The sequence below is a fragment of the Ambystoma mexicanum genome, chromosome 8, assembly GCF_040938575.1.
Source record: "Ambystoma mexicanum isolate Mex_15411 chromosome 8, UKY_AmexF1_1, whole genome shotgun sequence".
In the NCBI taxonomy this organism is placed as follows: domain Eukaryota; kingdom Metazoa; phylum Chordata; class Amphibia; order Caudata; family Ambystomatidae; genus Ambystoma; species Ambystoma mexicanum.
In genome coordinates, this window is record NC_090929.1 from 1,277,947,601 (window position 1) to 1,277,967,725 (window position 20,125).

A 20,125-nucleotide genomic window follows, 5' to 3' on the forward strand; every position below is an offset into this window, starting at 1 on the left:
CCAATGCATCTTTGTAGACAATATTGCTAGTCTTTCCTGTAGGAGCTAGTGTAAACAAATTGTCTTTGTTTCTAACTCTGGAGCAGGCCACATAAAGCTGACCATGAGAAAAGCATGAATCAGTTCTAGCTACTTTGAGTTGGAGCATTGGGATTGCGCAGCACCATTATTGGTGTCCCGTTCAACAGCCGAGGAAGCAGTGACCCCAACATAAGTGGAGTACATGTAGGGCTGAAGCGTGTAAGCTTGATGTGCTGTACCTGTTAGTGTAAGGCTCAAGCATGTAAGCTTTTTACTGTAGAGATGGCATACATTCATCAACTTCCATGGGAAATTAAGTTTCAGTAATTATAAGGAGAGATTTGCCATGATGTGAGGGACAAAGTCATTGCATACACTATTGAAGGGACAGTCACAGTTTCCTGTCACCCGCATCACTACAAAAGCACTGTATTGTGTCATGCGCATGCATTTTAAAGTGATTGCCACTGATATCAGCTAGAATTCTAATTTTGTGGAAAGTTTAGGAAGAATGAACTGCTGAAGTTTTCATGAACTGCTGAACTTTAGGAACAATTAACGTAGAAGTACAGCAGAACTATGGAGCAAAGAACCATATGGCCAGGGGTAAGCAATGCAGACCACTTTAAAAAAGGTATATTTTATAGTTATTACATTGTCTACAGCATGAAACCTACCCACATGCCAAATTGTAGGTTTGTAGCATGTTGGGAAGTATGCTAAACAATTCAAACAAACACGCACACATATTGAAGCATTGCAGACTGCACAAATGAGCAAAATGTATATTTTACACTTTTTACATTGTCTTCACCTTTGAACCTACTCAAATGCCAAATTTCAGGTTTGTAGCATGTTGGAAAGTATGCTGAACAATTCATTGAAACAAGCACACATATTGAAGCATTCCAGACCGCAAAAATTAGCAAAATATATATTGTATACTTTTTACATTGTCTTCACCTTAGAACCTACTCACATGCCAAATTTCAGGTTTGTAGCATGTTGGGAAGTATGCTGAACATTTCGAACAGACACACACACGCACACACACACACATTTCCAAGCATTGCAGACCACTTAAAGAAAAAACACTTAAAGAAATTTGAAAAATGTATATTTTATATTTTTTACATTGTCTATACCATGGAACCTATCCATGTGCCACATTTCTGGTGCGTCAAATTTTTTTTGTCTGTTTGTTTATTTATTTATTTATACTGTGCGCCGGACCGAGAGGTATATGGGGGCATTACAGGTAAATTTCAAAGTTCAAGTTACACACAGCATAGTTACAGTTCTTGTATGCATTCATACAGTAAAGGCGCAAAGGTATACTACATAGGGGAACGTACAACATGCAAATTTACAAGAGCAAAAAGGATATATTATTATTATTATTATTATTATTATTATTATTATTATTATTATTATTATTATTATTATTATTATTATTATTATGAACTTGTGTGTAATCGCATTTGCGATTTTTACAAGGTAAAGGCTGTTCATCGCACTGTTCATTGAACTGTGGCCACAGGACCACCCGGCAGCCAACAAAGGGAACTTCTGTGCACAGAAAATGATCAGTTCAGCAGGTTTGAAGAAAGGTTGTTCTTTTTGAAAGCGGTTTTGAATAATTTCACAGAGGCGATAGTCCATTTAATGTTTTCTCTGGCCATCAACCTGTTCCACCATATCGTCTCTTCAGCGACAGGAATGTCTGCGCATAGCGGAGTCAGGTACGCTGCTCTTTCCTGTCTCAGCTCGGGACAATGCATAAGGAGGTGACTTAAGGTTTCAGTTTGGTTTGGGAAGGAACACAGTCTGCACTCCTTATTATTTGTCTGCAGTCTGATAGCTAGAATTTCCCGAGTAGGGAGCAGGTTCAGGCGTGCTCTCATGAAAGTTTCCATTAACCATTTGTCTGGGAATTTAGCACAGTAGGCCAACAGAGTTTTGGTTTGTTGAAGTTGGGAGGCAGATGTTTTGCGAGTTTGTTGGCTTGTGCTTTGTCAGATGTTACGATCCAGTCTTGACATTCCATTTTCAACTTAACTCTCAGTGGGTTTGTTATTAGATCGTCTTCAGTACAGGCTAGCTCGCTCAACTTGGTTTTGTGACTCTCTGCCTAGATGTTTAAAGTATTTGAGTTCATACTTGCTATCTCTGTGGCGATGATCTTATTTAACGGGAGTGTGTCAGGAAGAAGGGTTTTCCTGAATAATTGCATGGAGCTTTGCTCTACTGTTGATTCCAGGGACAACAGACCCAAGTCGCGCCTGATAGTCGCTATCAAGACCGAGTTGGGCAGGCCAAGGACTGATTTCCATAAGTGCCCTTCAAGTTTGGGCCAAATTGTTGTAGGCATGTTGAGTGTCGCGCCCATTCCATAGGTTAGGATCGGCATCACTTTTCCCTTGTAGAATTGAATAGCTGGCACTAATGAAAATTTGCCATGTTTCTTGTCAATTGCTCTCATTTGCACCATGAGGTTCCTTGTTTTTTCCCATAGGGTCTGTTGCATTTTTAACTCTTTCGCTGAGTCATCGATTAGCACTCCCAGGTATTTTAAGTGAGGAATCACTTCAATGCTGACATTGTCCAGAAACCATTTTCGATTGCGTTTGTTTTTTGAGCGATGTTTTTGAAGGATCATTATGTTTGTCTTTGATTTATTGATTTCCAAGCTGTTTGTTTCCATATAGTGTGCAAGATTGGTGAGTTGCCGCTGAAGACCAATTTGGGTCTGATCCAACAGGATCAGGTTATCTGTGTATATGATGCGCAACACGTTGACATTGCCTAATTTGGGCGGGAAAGCCCTGATGGCTGATTCTGTATCCTTGTAGTCACCCATGAAAGAGACGAAAAGTGCTGGTGCTAGGGGACAACCCTGTTTTACCCCGCGTTCAGATGGAATTTCTTTTGATAGTAAACCTTGCCGGTTTAGGCAAACTCGCAGTTTGGTGTGCGCGTGGAGAGCCATCACAGGATCTAGTATTTCACGCGGGCACTTCCATCTTTTAAGTTTGGTTCAGAGGATATTTCTATCCACTTTGTCAAAGGCCTGCGAGAGGTCTACAAAGGCCAGAAAAACTGTTGGTGCACCTTGCTTGACTTTAGATTTTATTAGATTCAGTAGTAGAATATTTACTGCAGTGCTTCAGTTTTTTAAGAAGCCCATTTGAAATGGATCATTTGCCGGTGATGTTCTGGCCCATGTCAGGAAGTGTTTGAGTAGCAGGGTGGCACAGATTTTTCCCATGATGTCTAATAACGCGATTGGGCGATAGTTGGCCGGCTCTTCTCTAATACCTCCCCACCACTGATTGTGTTCACGAAGTCGGGATTGATCTTGTTGATCTGCATTGGGTAAAAAGGATACTGATCAAGTTTGCCCATTTCTCCAGATTTTCAGATTTTGTTTGAGGTCAATGTTTGGGTATGCACGCATTTCACCGCAGTATTTTTCATCGCATGTTTTTTCATCGCCGTTTTTATTTCGAAAAAAACTCATGGTTTTTTTTTTTGAGGGGGTTAAAAAATTAAATATATGGTTGTGGGTGTAAGGGAATAAAAAAAAAAGCGGGGCTTGGGGGGGTACCCCCCCCAAAAAAAAAACAGCAATGAAAAAACCTGCAATGAAAAATACCGTGGCGAAATAACGTAGAACCCAATGTTTGTTCGGCCGTCAGGACCCGGCGCTCTTGATGTTTTCAGTTTTTTTGATAGCGTCTCTTATGTCAAGTTGACAAGTTGATCCAAGGGCCATCTGTCTCGGATAGAGAGACTGATTTTTTAGCAGGCGGGGCTGCAAACAGGTTTTAAAATAATTTGACCCAGTTGTCTTCTGAGACCGAGTTGGTAAGTTAATTGCTCAGGGTCCTTTCTGATTTTTTGATGAGTGCCCAGAAGTCACTAGATTTTTTGGTGCTGAGAGTCCTGAGCATAGCCTCCGCGTCGTTTTGGTACATGGTATGTCTGCGATTTTGTAGACATGATGTGTAGCTCTTGGCTTCTGTTTGCCACTTTAGCCACACAGTTTCTGTGTTGTGAGTCATGTCTGATCTTTTCAATTGTCTCACAAGTCTTCTTTTTTCAACCAAAGTTCTATCGTACTCGTGGTTGATCTTCATACAGGTCGATTTCCCTTCTTTTGGCACCACCTTGTATTTTAGCAGAAAAGGTAGGTAATCAGGTTGTTCCTTTTTTTCAAAGTCGGAATTATTTAGTATGTCTCTTCTGTATTTCTCTGTGATATTTTTGATGTTGGCGGAAGTCAAGCGTAGCCGGGTTTGTTGATTGTTCGCCTCTATCGATGGAGTGTATGTTTTAGCCAGTGGGTGGACAGATGTCCATGATATTGCGAGGATGTTGTGGTCGCTCTCTTTGGTTCTCGTGACTTCGAAGGATTCTATGAAAGACAGTAGGCTTTGAGATACAAAGAAATAGTCGAGGGTTGCTCTGGAGTTATTGTGTTCTCATGTCGGGATGATGGACTCCCAGGATTTCAGCCAAGCCACTTTATGAACATTTCGAGAGTTCATTAAAGCCAGCCATGCAATTCCTCTTTCTTCTGCCAAGCTTTGGGTGCACTGGGTGTTAGTCGTGCACCAGGCAGGAACGCACTTTGCGTTCAGGTCACCACATATAATTATGTGTGTCATGTTCTGATCCACACAGATGTTGTAAATAACATCTGCTACTTGGTTGATTTTTGGGGGTTCCAGTATAAGTTTATGATGGCTAACTGAGACGTAGAGCAGACTCTGGAGCTGGGATCTTGGTGGCTCCATGAGGTTAAGACAGCTAGAATACCATATGCCTTGATTCGTTTTTTGGTGATATTAATTCCTGATCCAAGACGAGCTGCCAGTGGAAGACCAGACGAGGGATGTCCAAACATGCCATTTGAAGCTGGAGAAAGCTCAATCGGGAAAGCCGTCCAGAGATGGTTTCTCCAGTAACCGGGTTTCCTGAGGCATAGGATGTCAAAAGCCCCCAGATCCTGGTTGTTTGGGTTGGTTAGGTGGGCATGGCCTCTGTTGTTCCATGAGGCCATTCTCAAAAATGCAGTAGCAGGGACTTCTTGGTTGAACTTCGTTGTTGACCATTCTGGGCTTGGATCGGGTTGTGATTGCTATCTGCTAGGGTTTGCATTTAATGCTGCTTTTAGCCATTTCCATGGGCCCCTCAGGATTCTTTTTTCAGTTTGGTCTGTGATTTCACTCTGGCCTTGGAAGTCTTTTTAGGTTCTTTCTCCGATATTTTTGGTTCCACAGGGGCATTGCTAAATGGTGGAATTTCTTTCGAACTTCTGTGGTGGTTGTGATCATAGGTTTTGTCTGATCTTTGTCTTGCATATCTTTTTTTTTCGCTCTCATTTTCTTGATGATATTTATGTAATCCTTAATGATGGTTCTCACAGGCGGGCTGCCTTACACCTTGTCTCTTTCTATTGTAAAGTTCTTGAGTTTTTGATATATAATAGGGTTTATGTACCCGACTATCTTTCTGTGTGGGATTTCGGATCTCTTCGTGAGGCCTTCGGATTTCAGTCAGTATAAAGTCAGCATACTTGAGGTCGTTGAAAACCTCCACGGAAACGTATTGAAGCGCCTGGGATTTGATATGCAGATATCCTTTTGCTTTTTGGTCTCTGTGATACGACTCGATCAAAGAGAAGTCTTCCGTTCCCAGAGACTGTAGTGCATCTATTATGCTTAGTGTTTTCAACACCGTTTTCTTGTTTAAGATCATATAGTTACTTCTGCTAGATGCTTGCTCTCGTTTGAATACACGGGACACCCTTGAGGGTTTTTCTGCATTAGTTGTTTGTTCAGCCCGTTGCATGTTTGTTGATCTTGAGTCCGGTTGGTGAATTGTTCGCCTATTCGGCGAAGTTGGCAAGTTTCTTGCGGAGGCACCTGGCCGTGATGGAACTGTTGCCTGTGCCCTTTCACTTTGGGCAAGTTTTCAATCTTGATGGCACGCTAGTGATTTGATCTTGTCAGTATTGTCCGGTGCAGGCTGGAGGTTTACCCTCATATGGGGTTCCGGTATCTTCTGGGGGCTTTGCACCCGAGATTTATCAGGTGGTGAATCTGAGTTTAACTGCTGTGATAGGTCAATTAGGGTGCTTGATGCAAGAAATTCTGCAGTTGTCCTTGGCGATTTGGTAAAGTCTAGAGGCCCTTGTGCCTCTCTTGGCATTTTTTATTTGGGACTGATTGAGGTTGAGATCTGTTCACTTTGTTCTTCAACCTGTTAATGACCTATGGTTGTCTTGTTTGTGGTAGATGTTTGGTTGGCTCCTGCCAGCCGTAGAGTTATTTGGTATGGTCTAATATCAGCTTTTTTTTGGAAGAGCCGGAGCCCTGGATGAGCGCTGAGTTTAATTCTCGTGTCTCTGTCATGGTGGGTTTGTTAAAAATGGAGGCAAATCCCCCTCGTGTGTTGTCGATGCTAGTTTGGGTTGCTTTTTCAGTGCCCGTGTCCCGGGCCGCGTTGATGAATTTGGATTCCTTCAGTTTGGGTTCTAGGCGTGCCAATTTTGCTTCCCATGTGGCATGGTGTTTGGCATTGTTTTACTCTACCGCCGTTATATAACCCTCGATAAAAGTAAGTTTCGATTGGATCATGGCCAACATCGTTGTGTTGTCCTTTGTCGAGTCGTTAATGGCTTCGTATAATTTGCGCGATTGTTATAGCTGACATGATTGTCGTCATGTCTGTTTTTTTGTTTGGCGAGGCTTTGTGAGATTCAGCAGAGAGTTTGCCCTGTCTTCTATTTTCAACAGGTGTCTGTATTGATTCTGGGCATTGGGGGGGGTGACAATGCACAGATGGGGTTTCTGGCAGCATGCCACCCTGTGATACTGCGATTGATCTTGGAGACGCAGGGTGCACTCAACTGCTGCTTAGGGTCAATGCTGCGGCTTCTAGAAGCGAGTTTGTAGATTTACTACCCCGATCTGAGCATTGGACATTGGAGATGTACTTTTGCCCAAGGTTGGGGGCTCATCGAGGCCCCTGAGGGGGCTTCTTGATTGTGCTGTCGGTGGATTGATTGATTTGATTTGGCTCGCTGGCAGATCGATTGTTGTGCCCCGAGATGGGCATAGTGGGTGCTTGCTTGACCAGTTGGACGGCCCTCTGTATTTGGGTGTTTGGCCCGAATTCTGGTTGTCTAGTTGATGGCCGGGCTCTGTCAGGCGTTTGTTCAGAACAGGATAGGGCGTCCATAAGCAGAGGCCTTGGGGTGACGATAGTTGAAGGCAGAACAGCCAGAGGTTCATTTTGCATATTGTTCTGATTGTCTGTTTTTCTGGACTTATTTTCAGGTAGAGTGCCGTCTAGTACCTCAATGATTTCTGCATCCGAGAGCTCCATTTCTGAATTTAATTTGCGCTTGCATTGTTATTTCTTGAAAAAGTTGAAAAGTGCACTCACAATCAGTTGATTTGGTAGGGTGTGTTTCCCTGAGTCGGTTTTGTTGTTTGAGATTGGGTTGTTTTTCTTCATATCCTGGGAGGGTACGTTTTTTCATTTTTTTTGCCCGTAGTATCCTCTCTCTGTGCTGTCCTTTCACTGGCCCGGGCTCCTTGTGTGTTTCCTTTTCTTCTTTTATTATACGTTATTTTTTTCGTGATTGGAAGAGGAGCCTTTTTTTTGGGTGTGGAGGCCTCCATGGAGGTTCCTGTCAGGTCGATCTGTGCGGGAATGGTGCTAGACTCATTTTGTGCATCCTGCTTTAGGTGAATGTCCGGTTGGAGGCTGATGCTTTCCCGTCTGGGTATGTATGTGGGTGCGAATTGGCTCGCCGGATCCCCAGGGGCTTGGTTTGCAACAATCATGCCACTGGAGGCGTCAGACACGGCCTCAGTGTGTATTAAGGCCGTTGCCTGAAAGGGAGCGATGCCAGTGACTCCCAGTCGATTTTTGGGTTGAGGAGAATCTTTTGCAAAGACCCTTGTTTGGTGTGTGTTTGCAATTGACAAAAGGCATGGCTGTACACTGCCCCCTTGCTCCATGAGCATTGTATGATGGTCCGGAGAGTCGTTGTAGCTCGAGTAGGGCTCTTGGATATTGTTGTGTAAATATCCACCCTGGTGACTTCAGCAGCTTTTGTGCGGCGAGACATTTTGGAGTCATGGTCTGCGATCGAGCGCACGGCTGGAGAAAGGGCCTGCCTAGCCCGCCCTGCGACGGGCTCGGCTGACAAACCTCTCGCCGAAGTGGGACTCTGGCCCATGCTAAGAAAGACTGGAGAAGCTGCAGCAGCTGAAGAAGCCGGGACCCGTCTGCCCGATAGAAGTCAGAGGCCAGGGTGTCGGCGTGAGGAGCGGGTAAATTTTGAAGGTTTTGATAGTTCAACAGCCTAGGTTTGCCATGACTGGCGTCAGTTCCCTTGCGGACTGCATGTGCATCAAGACTTGTAAGGGCATCTGAATTTTTAGAGTCCTTAGCTGTGGCCCACGCTGCTCCAGGGGGCAGGGGTGCCTGAGCAAGGTGAGCGGGTTGCGTACAAGTTTGCGAGACCCCTCTGGTGGCGAGAAAGTTCTTACCTCGCATTGCCAGGGATTTTCTTTCCAGTTGGAGTGGAAGGGATGAGTTACTCCGGAGACAGCGTCTTGGCTCAGAGTCAAACGGAGCCGCGCTCAGGTCGGGCTGTCGCCCATGACGCCCCCTGACTCTGCCTGCAGAGGACTGCAAGTCTGCTTAACTCTGTGATCAACTCTGAGTTCCGCTCTGCAGAAAGCAACAATGTTTTGTGAATCCGCCCACAAACAATGCAATGAATGACAGACTGTAGAGCAGAGAGACAGGGGACTGCAGGACTGCAGGACTGCTTAACTGTGTGATCAACTCTGTGTTCCGCTCCGCGGAAAGCAACAACGTTTTGTAAATCCACCCACAACTAATGCAATGAATGACAGACTGTAGAGCAGAGGGACAGGGGACTGCAGGACTGCTTAATTCTGCGATCAACTCCGTGTTCCGCTCCGCGAAAAGAAATGACGTTTTGTGAATCCGCCCACAACGAATGCAATGAATGACAGACTGTAGAGCAGAGAGACAGGGCACTTCAGGATTGCTTAAGTCTGCGATCAACTCCGAGTTCCGTTCTGCGGAAAGCAACAACGTTTTGTGAATCTGCCCAGAACAAATGCAATGAATGACAGACTGTAGAGCAGAGGGACAGGGGACTGCATTATTTGTCCTAGAGAGCATCATGAGTTAGGAAGTATGCTGAACATTTCGAACAGACACATACACATATCCGCACATTTCCCTTTTATATATGTAAAGATTGTGGTGATCTCCATGGTGAAATGCTGGATAGCACCTTTGTCTAAATTGAACGAATTATTTTGAATACATTTCATATTTTGAGAAGCACACTGTCTGTCTATTGCCCCGAATTGTGGGGTGGGACTATGCCAGGGATGTTGTTAAATTGGGGGTGTCGTCCAGCAAAATCATTAAATTAAATCAATATGTTCCTACAATGCAACATTTTGCTACACAATCCTGACTCTAAACTGAGTGTGTTCACACCTAAGCTCTGCATTCTTCTGTTATACTTCTGCCAGCCCCTGTTTCACCATAGACCCCAAAGACCATACATCAGAATAAGTTAAATGAAATCAACATAGGTTAACTGAAAACATCAATGCTAAGAATAAGCAACCCACTGATGGCAGGCAAACTTATATGCAATCCTTTCTTTACCCTTTTACACTCCTGCTTCTTCAGAAAACTCCCCTTTCACTCACACACTTGTTAGGAAAGATTTATGTTTGGCAATGTTCGCTCCAAAATTTCTATGGACCCCTTATCTTTTTACTTTATTTTTGAACCAGTCCTGACTTTTTGGGGGAAAACAAAGCCTTCTGCTTCACGTCCTCTGCCTCTTGATCATGTGTCATGGGGAAACTGATCAGTCTTCAGACTATCAGTACTGGAAAAATATATTTCCATTTTGATCTATTACTTTTTGTAACATTGCAACATTGCACATAGCATCGTTTAATGCAGTGCGATGGGGATACATGTGTATCACCCTAGCCTTTTATACTTGGGATTTTTGGTTACTTGTATATGTGCCTAAAGTCAAGCTAGTGATGGCAATTGTATGTTTACCATTTGTGTGCACATTTGCATTTACCTCTTATGGCTACTAAACATGGCTAGTACCCTAAAAAGGCAACGTCTTGCGATTTTCACTTATTCTTTGGCCATATTGGTATTTGGACTTTTTCCTGCCTTGCCAGATCAGGAAATCCGATGTAAGGACATGCACTTGGCAATGATAACTGTAGCTTTTGCTGTCTCTTGATGCCTTTGTGTGTGTGTGCGGCTCAGGAATTTGGTTGGACTGTCTAGTCCCACTGCACATCTGTGGGGCCAGACGGTCTGGTCGAGGTGCATGAGTGAAAACAATAGGTGTCCCTAATTGGGAAACTAATGGCTGTTTGAATGGTGCAGATCTTCAACATTGGTGGGCTTGGACTTGATTCAAGGCTGAATTTTGGATAAGAAGAGGACTCCTGCAGCCATTCCTTCAGATCAGTGTTGGAGCCAAGAATCCCTCTTAGAAGAACATCTGACTGAACATCCAAAGAAGACTCCTGAAAAGGCCTGGCATCCCTTCCTTCATCTGGCCCGGTGAAGCCCTGTTGGACTACCTGTTCTGCAAAGGCCCTTGGTGATCCTTCAACCCCTGGACTAGTGGGACCAACCAGCCTCAATCTGAGCCTTCACAAGTGTCTATGGATCACCCGGTCGACTGTCCAGCCCTCCAGTGGGCTACCTCGCTAGAACCAGCACCATTCTGTGTTTGCACCCGGAACTTTGGTGATTGCCAGCATTTTCCATAAGTCGTCTTCCTGCCAGATTTAAGCCTCCCAGCCTTAATTGATCCTGTCCTAGAAGCACTTCTGCAACTGTGACTGGAAGGACACCTGTCAGCATTTGTGTGCAGTGTGCAGTGGCCGTCACTGGAAGTCACCTTCCCCATCCTGTTAAGTGTCCTCAAGAGGGCTGCATTGATGAATCTTACATTTCGCCATCAACAAGGGTTGCACTCTTCTCCTAGACCTGACCAGAAGAATCCCTGCAACCACAAAGCTACTGGACAACTCTCACCGGAAACAACGTCAGGAAATTCAACACCAGCGACCACCCAGTTGACCCACCCAGTCATATGGGTAAATCAGAGTCAGGGGGTAAGTAAATGCAAAGCATTTGTTTCCCCCTGACCTCCATAGGATAACACTCAGAAAAAGTATCTTTGTATCCTTCCTTTCCACTGCTTTTTGGTCAAGTAGTAAAACTTGAAATATAAGAACACATTTTACTTACCTGGTATCGTTGTTGCATCTTTTCTTTTAAACAATCACCAAGTAATTTACCTGCTATAGCTATATTCCTGGGGGGAAGCATTGTGGCTCCTGTGACCTTTGGGCACAAGGCCCTATTCTTCTTAGGGATTGGACTTCTGAAGTTAGGTTTATCACATCTGACTTGGTCCCATCTTAATTGCATCAGTTTACTTGCCTCCTTTGTTGATTTAAGTCATTGAATGCATTTGAAGAACCTATGGTGACTATATATATATTTATTATTGAGTATTGTGGGATATTATCACCTGCTAGTTTCATTTTTTGGCATGTGTTTAATGCCTAGAATAAATACTGTATATTAAATATTCCTTTCTGAATTGAATTATTGTGTGCTTCACTCTGTGGACTCATTGTGGACACCTGACCTCACTCACACTCTCCTGAAAATAGCCTTGAATGCTTTCCACATTTTCCTTGATTGGGATTTGGCAAGCCTCTCGGAGTTCCCCTTGTTCACTATAACAAAGCTGACGTCCTAAAATCTGTCCACCAAGCCAGATTCTAGAAATACATCTTAACATATAACACACTTGTGTTCTGGTCCTGGAGCCACGTAAAAAGGACTTGTCCATCCTTATTTACAGGCCCTTGACATCGGACTTCCAAACCATACAGTCTCCTGCAGGTAATGGATTGCCACACCTCCCCATGCCATTTCTATTAACTTCTGTCATTCTGTTCGTCCTTTCCTTATTTGAGGATGGTGTCATGAGTGACCACTGGGAGAGGGTTACACTTCCCATAGTATACTTTTATTGCTAATTTCATTGAACGCCTTCCTATTCGAAAATGAACACTTCAAGGGTTTGTTCATATTTGTTTGTACCCATTATTTCCAACACATTTTCTGCATGACCTTTTTGAAAACAATAATCATGAGTTTAGATTTCAGGGTATTGATTATCAAGTTGTGTTCACTACAAAACCCTTGCGTGTATTACATGCTCCAAGAAGTTCAGGTTCATGCCTGGTCATTATCGCTGCACCATCTGCAAAAAGCCAAAGCTGCATCTGTCTATCTGCAGACATGGGCACATCCAATTATTTTTCCTGCTTTAATTGAATAATGTAATCAATATATAGTAGAAATAAAAGAGTGGCTAAGCAAAATCTTGCTGTACACAGTGGATTACTGCAAAGGTGTGTGAATAATAATACTTTTGCTCAAATCTGACCCATGCTTCCTTCCCCCTTGAGACAGTATAATTAGATATTTCAAGAGTCCATAATTAATCAATATGTTTTCCAATACAGACCAAAGTGTATGGGTATTGACAGTTTAAAAAGCGGTTTGCAAATTGATAGTGGCCTGAAAATATTTTCATTTTTTTTCAAATTGTAATACTATGACACCATCAAATACAAGGGTTCCCTCGTATCAATGATATTCTTTTTTCTTTGGAAACCTACTTGACAGCGCAGTATAATAACATTTTCGAGAACCCAATCCTACAATCTGTGAAATAGACCAAAGTGTACATTTTCGATTAACATTTTGGAAAATGTTTGATTCCTTTTACGTTGTGGCAGAGAGCTGGCAAAGCCAACTGTGCAAAATATTCCTATGTAGCGTAGTATTTATTTTTATTTTTTTGCGGGGATATGTGGTAGTTTGGTTTGCTGTTTCCTTACTGTAGAGTATTCATCAAATTTTTGCGAGGGCATACCTTCAGTGAATGAATTTTCCTGTATTTATCTTCAGTCCGGCCGCTCAATTCCTCCTCCTCCCTTTGCTGGTAGTTACAATGTCATGTTGCAATGCCACGCATTCTCGTTCAAGAAATCAGAGGTTCCACGGGAGAAAAAGAATTTTCCACTGCTCTTAAATAATGTACCCATGCTTATATTGATTTATTCACTTGTAAGGGTATAATTTGATGAATCTTTCTCGACAAATATGCTTTAAACATATTACCAGATGTTTAGGAAATTATCAAATTTTAGGCAATTAAACATGTTCTCTTTTATGTACGTTTAATCTTCAATAATTGGACTTTTTTCTCCAGGTGTGATAGCGGGAACTGTCGAAGAGCAGAGGCAGAATTGTCTGAAATCTTTGAAGGCACAAGTGCCCGCCGTGTGGGAAAAGTAATTGTGGTGTGTTATTTAAACAATCGGAAGAGTGGCTGAACTGGTGTCCCAGACAGGCTATGGTAAGTGTCATGGAAATGGGTATTATATTGATTGTTTCAAGAACTAAAACACCCATATTTCACACTTGCCTATTGGCAATGAGACAGAGTTTACATTTGCACCCGGGGAAAGGTGCTCAGCCAATCAGGTGTCTGGAAGAGAGGGCGAGACAACACTGTATGCAGCCCGCTCTTTCCAGCCACACCAAGGCTTAACATTTTTTTATTATGTCGGGAGGCAACAGGGAGCCTCTTGCTGTTGCCTCCACACCCTCCCCCAACACCCACAAAACAAAACATATCCTTTCCCCACTCCCTCCCTACCTCCCCACTTACCTGCTGTACCAGAGCTTTGTGCTGTGATCCCGGTACTCTTCCCACCTGTGGCTGCCACCATAGAAACTGAAAATGGCTGCAGGCATCAGTTTCTTTTTTCTTCTCAGGAGTTTGGCTTTGTGCAATGTGCGCAGCCAATCTACTGATAAACAAAAAAACACATTCCTCCCCCCGAATGAACCCCAGGGTGCGAAAAGCTATCACCACCTTGTCAAGGGGGGGCTGACTTGGTCTGTAACAGCCCACAGTCCTCGCAAGGCCCTTGCTTCACTTGAGCCTGCCTAAGCTCTGGCTGGTGGGCCGTTACTAGCCATGTTGCCAAAATATTTAATTTGACTGCTATTGATGTAGATAGAGCATAGGGTTGCTTGGCTTGTGAGATCACAAAGTAACCAAAGTCTACCCAAGTGTGCTGGGCTGTTTGGCTGGACACGCTGCTGGAGTTTCCTGGGAGCAGTTGCCGTCGGCAAGAGGAAGTTCTGCGCGAGCCGTATCGCGCTTCAACGAGAGAGTCTCTGCTGAATTGATTCATTCATTTTGGATAAGCCCCAACCCCGCCTCAAGCCCTGCCCACAATACATCCTGATTGGACTTTGTCTTTCTTAAAATACACAAGCACGCGCCACGTGCGTGCACCGAAATGTACCCAAGTGTGCTGGGCTGTTTGGCTGGACACGCTGCTGGAGTTTCCTGGGAGCAGTTGCTGTCGGCAAGAGGAAGTTCCTCGCAAGCCGTATCGTGCTTCAACAAGAGAGTCTCTGCTGAATTGATTCATTCATTTGGGATAAGGTGACTTTTACCATTAGCACTCCAGTGCTCTCTACACAGAAACTAATTGTGCGGTGCACTTCGTGCACGGCCAATACCGCCCCCACCAAACCTGATTTTTGTTCTCTGTTTCTTGTCCTCTCTTGCCAGCCCTCGACCCCGCCTCAAGCCCCGCCCTCAATGCGTCCTGATTGGACTTTGTCTTTCCTAAAATACACGAGCGTGCGCACCGCGTGCGCACCGAAGTGTACCCAAGTGTGCTGGGCAATTTGGCTGTTTGGCGGGTCGGTAGGGCGTGAGTGAGGTAATGTTCTGATACTTGGACATGTACATTTCGTTGCTTATCTAAATGTATGTATCTTTTCTATAAACCTCGTTGCAGTCAGTTTGATCAATTGGAATATCTGCATCTGTTTAAAAAAAGTTGTTTTGTATTGGCACGGATAATTGCGGATGCATTTTCTGAGGTGGTTCTTAACTAGGTATTGTGAAACATCTGTGTTAACATATGTATTTGGGATAGAGTGGTATATAAACTAGGACTTTGTTTTGAAAAATGGTTGGCAGTTTGCGTAGTGGTAAAAGTCTAGCCGATGGTAACACACAGATAGGGATGAATGTAACCAATCCAGTCCAATTACATGACACTTGTGTGGAGGTTACAAACATATCATTACAGGTATCTGCTTTTAATGAATGTACCACTGATATAAATAATATTCCCTACAGTATGCAATCATTAGCCACAGAACCTAACGATGCCACGAATCAGCAACGGCCGTTTTGTATGCAAAATGGTTCTAATAATGAAACTGATGAGAGCAGGGTCACACATGAAGCTCAATTAAATATTGTAACATCAAAAAAAGAAAAAGAAAATATGCATAAGGCTCCAAATGATATTGATGCTCACTCTGTGACTCCTAACTACATTTCGGATGTTTCATTCATGGCACCTGTATTAGTCAATGAATGGGAAAAACATTGCCGAATTGCCCTGAATCCTCAATCACCTGTTGTATTTCTACCTTCTGAAGTTGAAAGAATTTGTCTACACAATTTACAAGATGGTTACTCTTCCAATTTGTTTGGTGGGTACGATAAACAGTACAGTGAAAGGTCGATGAGACCCTCGTGTAGTTCTCCCATAACTGTAAATGGGAGACTTAAACAAGGGATGACTTCTGTGTCTAACCACCATACAAATAAAACTTTTGAAGAAGACGTTTGTCTTGAGGAAAGGGATGATTCTCAACTGCATAAAAATGGTGACACTAGTTTTCAAGGAAAAAAAGATCATGAAGATGTTACGAACTATCCTGTGATAACCTCCTTACTAAACTTACTTGATAAGGGCCACGAATTAACACACATGCATGTGAACTCCCTAAAAGAAGGGATGATGGCTTTATCTAATAAAATATCTAAAGTTGAAGGAATTCTGTTGGCACAGCTTGCAGGACAAACAGAAAGACAGGGACTAGTAGATGCATGCTTACTAAACGCTCTTACTTCTCCTGAACATAGGGGTAGAGATCAATGCACTCAAACAAGTGATACTGATCTTATTGTGTCTCAGGAATCACAAAGTTATGCGAGAGCAGTTGCTGAAGGACTAAAAGAGGTGACTCCTCCAAAAGTGACATCAGATACAGCCGACATAAGGGCTATGGTCAAGGAAAAGTCCTTAAATTTGACGATGTGTGTCGCTACCTCATAAGTCATCACCAAGATTTTAAGTAAGGTGGAAGGGGAGAAAGCGAAAATGTTGATGCAGTTAGCTCCTCGGTAAACTTAAAGGAGGAAGCACCTAATAGTCCATCTCCGCTTGTTAATATTATTATGGAATCAGAAGCAGAAAAAGTCATAGGTAATCGTCCAACTGCCCAAAAACTGTTACAACCTAATGAAAGGGATGAAGGAATGAACAGTGGGAGTGAGGGTAATGAACCTGATGAAAATGAGATTGTGTACTTCTCTCGCGAAATGAAGCGTGCACATGCCAAGGCATTAAAGAGGGAAAATAAAAATTAAAAAAAGAATAGTACCACATTATCAACGCTGGAAAACAAAAAAAGGTACAAAAAAACTCCATAAAAATAATATAACAACAATTAATATTGAGAAAAATGATTAAGAGGGAAATGTAAAACAATCAATTGGGTTTTCGATGGGATCTCCTAATGAACAAAGGATTGACCTTACACAACTAAATGAAAAATCTCAGGTTGTATTAAATGTGGCCGCATCTGGTATGAGACAGCAGGAAATAAAAAAAAAGGTCAATATAAAGCTGAACTCTAGAGATGATCAGGGGGAGGTTGATCATGACACTGGAGGTCCCTTGAAATAAGGCCATCACGGGCCCCCGCATGAGACACCTGGGACATTTGTTTAAAAACCTACACATCTATGATGAAGAGGAATGGTGGTGTCGGCTATTAAGTGGGGCGAAGACCACTTGGGTGATCGCGGTGGTGGGCTTCTTCCGAGAAATTGAACTACTTCGCTGATGGGGAAGGTATGAGTGGGCAGGTCTACTAGTTGGGCGTCCTTACCTCGATTTCTCCTGGGGGGTAGCTGAACCTCACTCTGATTCGGAATCTGAATCCAAACCGAAAAAGATCGATCTGATGGAGCCCCTCAGGGAATCACGAGATGTTGGGGCTCAGGACAAAGAACGATCGTGGGAATTCTGGAATAGTTAATGTGGAGATTTTGTCTCTTTTTCTACTTTGTAAAAATTGTTTCATACAATTAAATCAAATAAAAAAAAAAAAAAAAAAAAAAATAAATAAGGCCGTTTATCAACCTTTTATCCCCTTACTGAAAAATAAAAAACAACTGGAAAGGCCTCTGGGGCGAAAGAAGCTCAAATACCAACATGGGAGCAGTGCCCAAACATAAAGACACTTGCGCCCCAAATGTGAAATCTATTCCGACAAGTAACATGAATACTAACACAGCAGCTCCAAAGAACAGTGAAAATCAAGATATGCAATCTAACCACAATACTGTACACAAAGAGAGCATGGGTGTGCACGATTCAGTAGTAAATGGTGCTAACTCTGGTAGGGTCAACAATGGGAGAATGTCCCTTTCTCATGGTAGTTTTGAACAAGAGGAAATTGAATATTCCTTTAATAAAGAAACAAGGTACATCTTAGGATGGTCTAGTGATCAATCTATAAACGGCAAACAGAGATTGAACAGATCATTTGTGTTTAATATTTTTAAGGGTAGTCCACAACTGAGGACCCTTCACTCGGATGACATCGAGTGGCTGAGGTTGGCCAATCACAACAATTTACAGATGATCTGTGCACCGCAATCTGTGATAATACTGAAGCTACTGTGGGAACATGGGGAAGATTTTGAGTCTTGTGGCTTATCATTGCGGCTCTTTAGGACTATGGAAAGGCTCATGTGTTCTTGAATGAAGCTTTGCAAGCTGTTGAATTGGTGGGGTTGTCCTTAACAAATTCACAGGCTGTGCCTGCCCAAACTGCTGAACTTATTTAAAAAATTTCAGAAATGGTGGCTGCAACATCAAACATCACTTGGTTGGCCCCTCTAATGACCTCAATTCTTGAATTTTCAAATAAACAGAATCAATCATAAATATGTGTTGATACTAATGCATCTCATCATGGTTTTAAAATTCTATCTTGGAATTGTTGTGGAAAAATGAACCTAGAACAATGGTCTTTATGTTATGCAAAAATGGGTTCTCTGACAATTTCCCTATTACAGGAAACTATGTATGTCGGTGACCACACTATAGATGGGTTTTCAACCTTTAGTTTGCCTGCAGTTAAGGGCATAACTGGTCGCCCACATGGGGGAATTGGTATACTTATCAATAATGCCATAAATCATGAGTCCAAAGTTGCATACTCGAAAAACGGTATGCTAGCTCTAGAGTTTAATGCAATTGGTTTATCTACTTGTGTGTTTTTGGTAATATGTCTGTACTTTAATCCAGAGAGTAACACCATGAATGCTGCATTTGATACCTTGGATGATATTCTAGAAGAGGCTATGATTAGAAATCCGAACCACTCAATAGTCATCGGGAGTGAATTTAATGCAGTGTGCATATCGTCATTGGTTACACCTAACAACAAACAAATGTGCCAAAGTAGCTCTACAATTGCCAAAGGGAAGCGTTGGATTGGTTATTTCAAACAATGGAATATACAAGTGGTAAATTATGCACCTGGCACGCATAGAGGTACTTGGTCGAAGGGGCCACTTGCAAAATATATTGACTATTTTCTTTGTATCCACTTCCCTAGTTGGTATGGTTGACAATGTGCAAATGATTGATAATACGCAGAGTGATCACAATCCGATTGGCATTAGCATAAGTTGTGACGTGGAAACCCTAAAACTTGAAGCTTCTTTAGGCTTCGTTACCCTTGATCGTGCACAGACCTCGGTCTGTTGGCATCCAAAAATGTGTAGGGAGATGACTTATTTGGTACATAGAGATGCATATAGGGTGCTTTACTCTCAAAATCTGCATATCAATGCATATATTAGAGAGGAATGGAATGCCCCCATAATAAAAAAACAAATAGAAACTCTCACTCAACATCCTGCATTGAATATGTTTAGTGATCTACAACGTTACAACTCTGAAATTGCCAAAATAAAACGTGAAAAAAATCGAGGGATAAGAGCGTTAAGTGGGTTGTCTTTAACCTATGCCAATTATAGCAAGGCTAAGAAGCTCATAAAATTGAAGTTTAGTCGGATGTTAAAAGCAATAAAAATCAATTAAAAACTTTATGTGAATCAAAAAATGATGAAACTTATTATAACAAAAGACATCCGAAATATTTGGGCTATACTCAATAACAAAGAAACGATTTCTGCGCATGACTTGGGTTCTTCGATTGCTGCATCTACTTGGCAGGAATACATAAAAAATAAGTACAATTTACCTCCTCAATATCGGCAATTAAACTGGAATAATATAACATAAATGTAAAGACTGTATTTTCTTCTCCTTGGAAGACATTATTGATGCAATCAAGTCACTAAATACATCCAAGGCGGCAGGGCCAGATGGTCTCCCCTCTTGTATTTTAAAAGATGATCCTCATTTTTGGGGTGCTATTCTCTATGCTAAGTTTTCACATATCTTGGCAACTAATATAATCCCACGGTCATGGCAAAATGCCATCATTATTCCAATATACAAGAAGGGGAATCCTATGTTTGCTTCCAACTATAGACCTATAGCACTCATGGATGCTTCAGCAAAAGTTTTTTCCATGATACTATTGCAGCATCTACAATCCTTCATAGACAAAAATAATCTGGGTAATTCATAGATTTCAGCGCAGAGGCAGCACACGCGAGCAGCGCAGAGAGGGAGCGTGCGCCAGCGTGCGCCAGACATGTGCGCTAAACAGCATTCTGGCGCACTGCGTATTCATGGAATTGCCA

The 20,125-nt window shown here is 42.6% G+C and overlaps 1 protein-coding gene across 2 annotated transcripts in view; it reads left to right on the top strand.

Annotated features, from left to right (window-relative positions):
* Positions 1-20,125, top strand: part of LOC138472969 (heparan sulfate glucosamine 3-O-sulfotransferase 1-like) — a 1,058,871-nt gene that overhangs the window by 783,375 nt on the left and 255,371 nt on the right. For both annotated transcript variants that reach the window (XM_069611399.1, XM_069611398.1), the window contains one exon: positions 13,439-13,585. The gene's annotated coding sequence lies outside the window, so the exon portion shown is untranslated. The remainder of the gene's footprint in view (positions 1-13,438; positions 13,586-20,125) is intronic.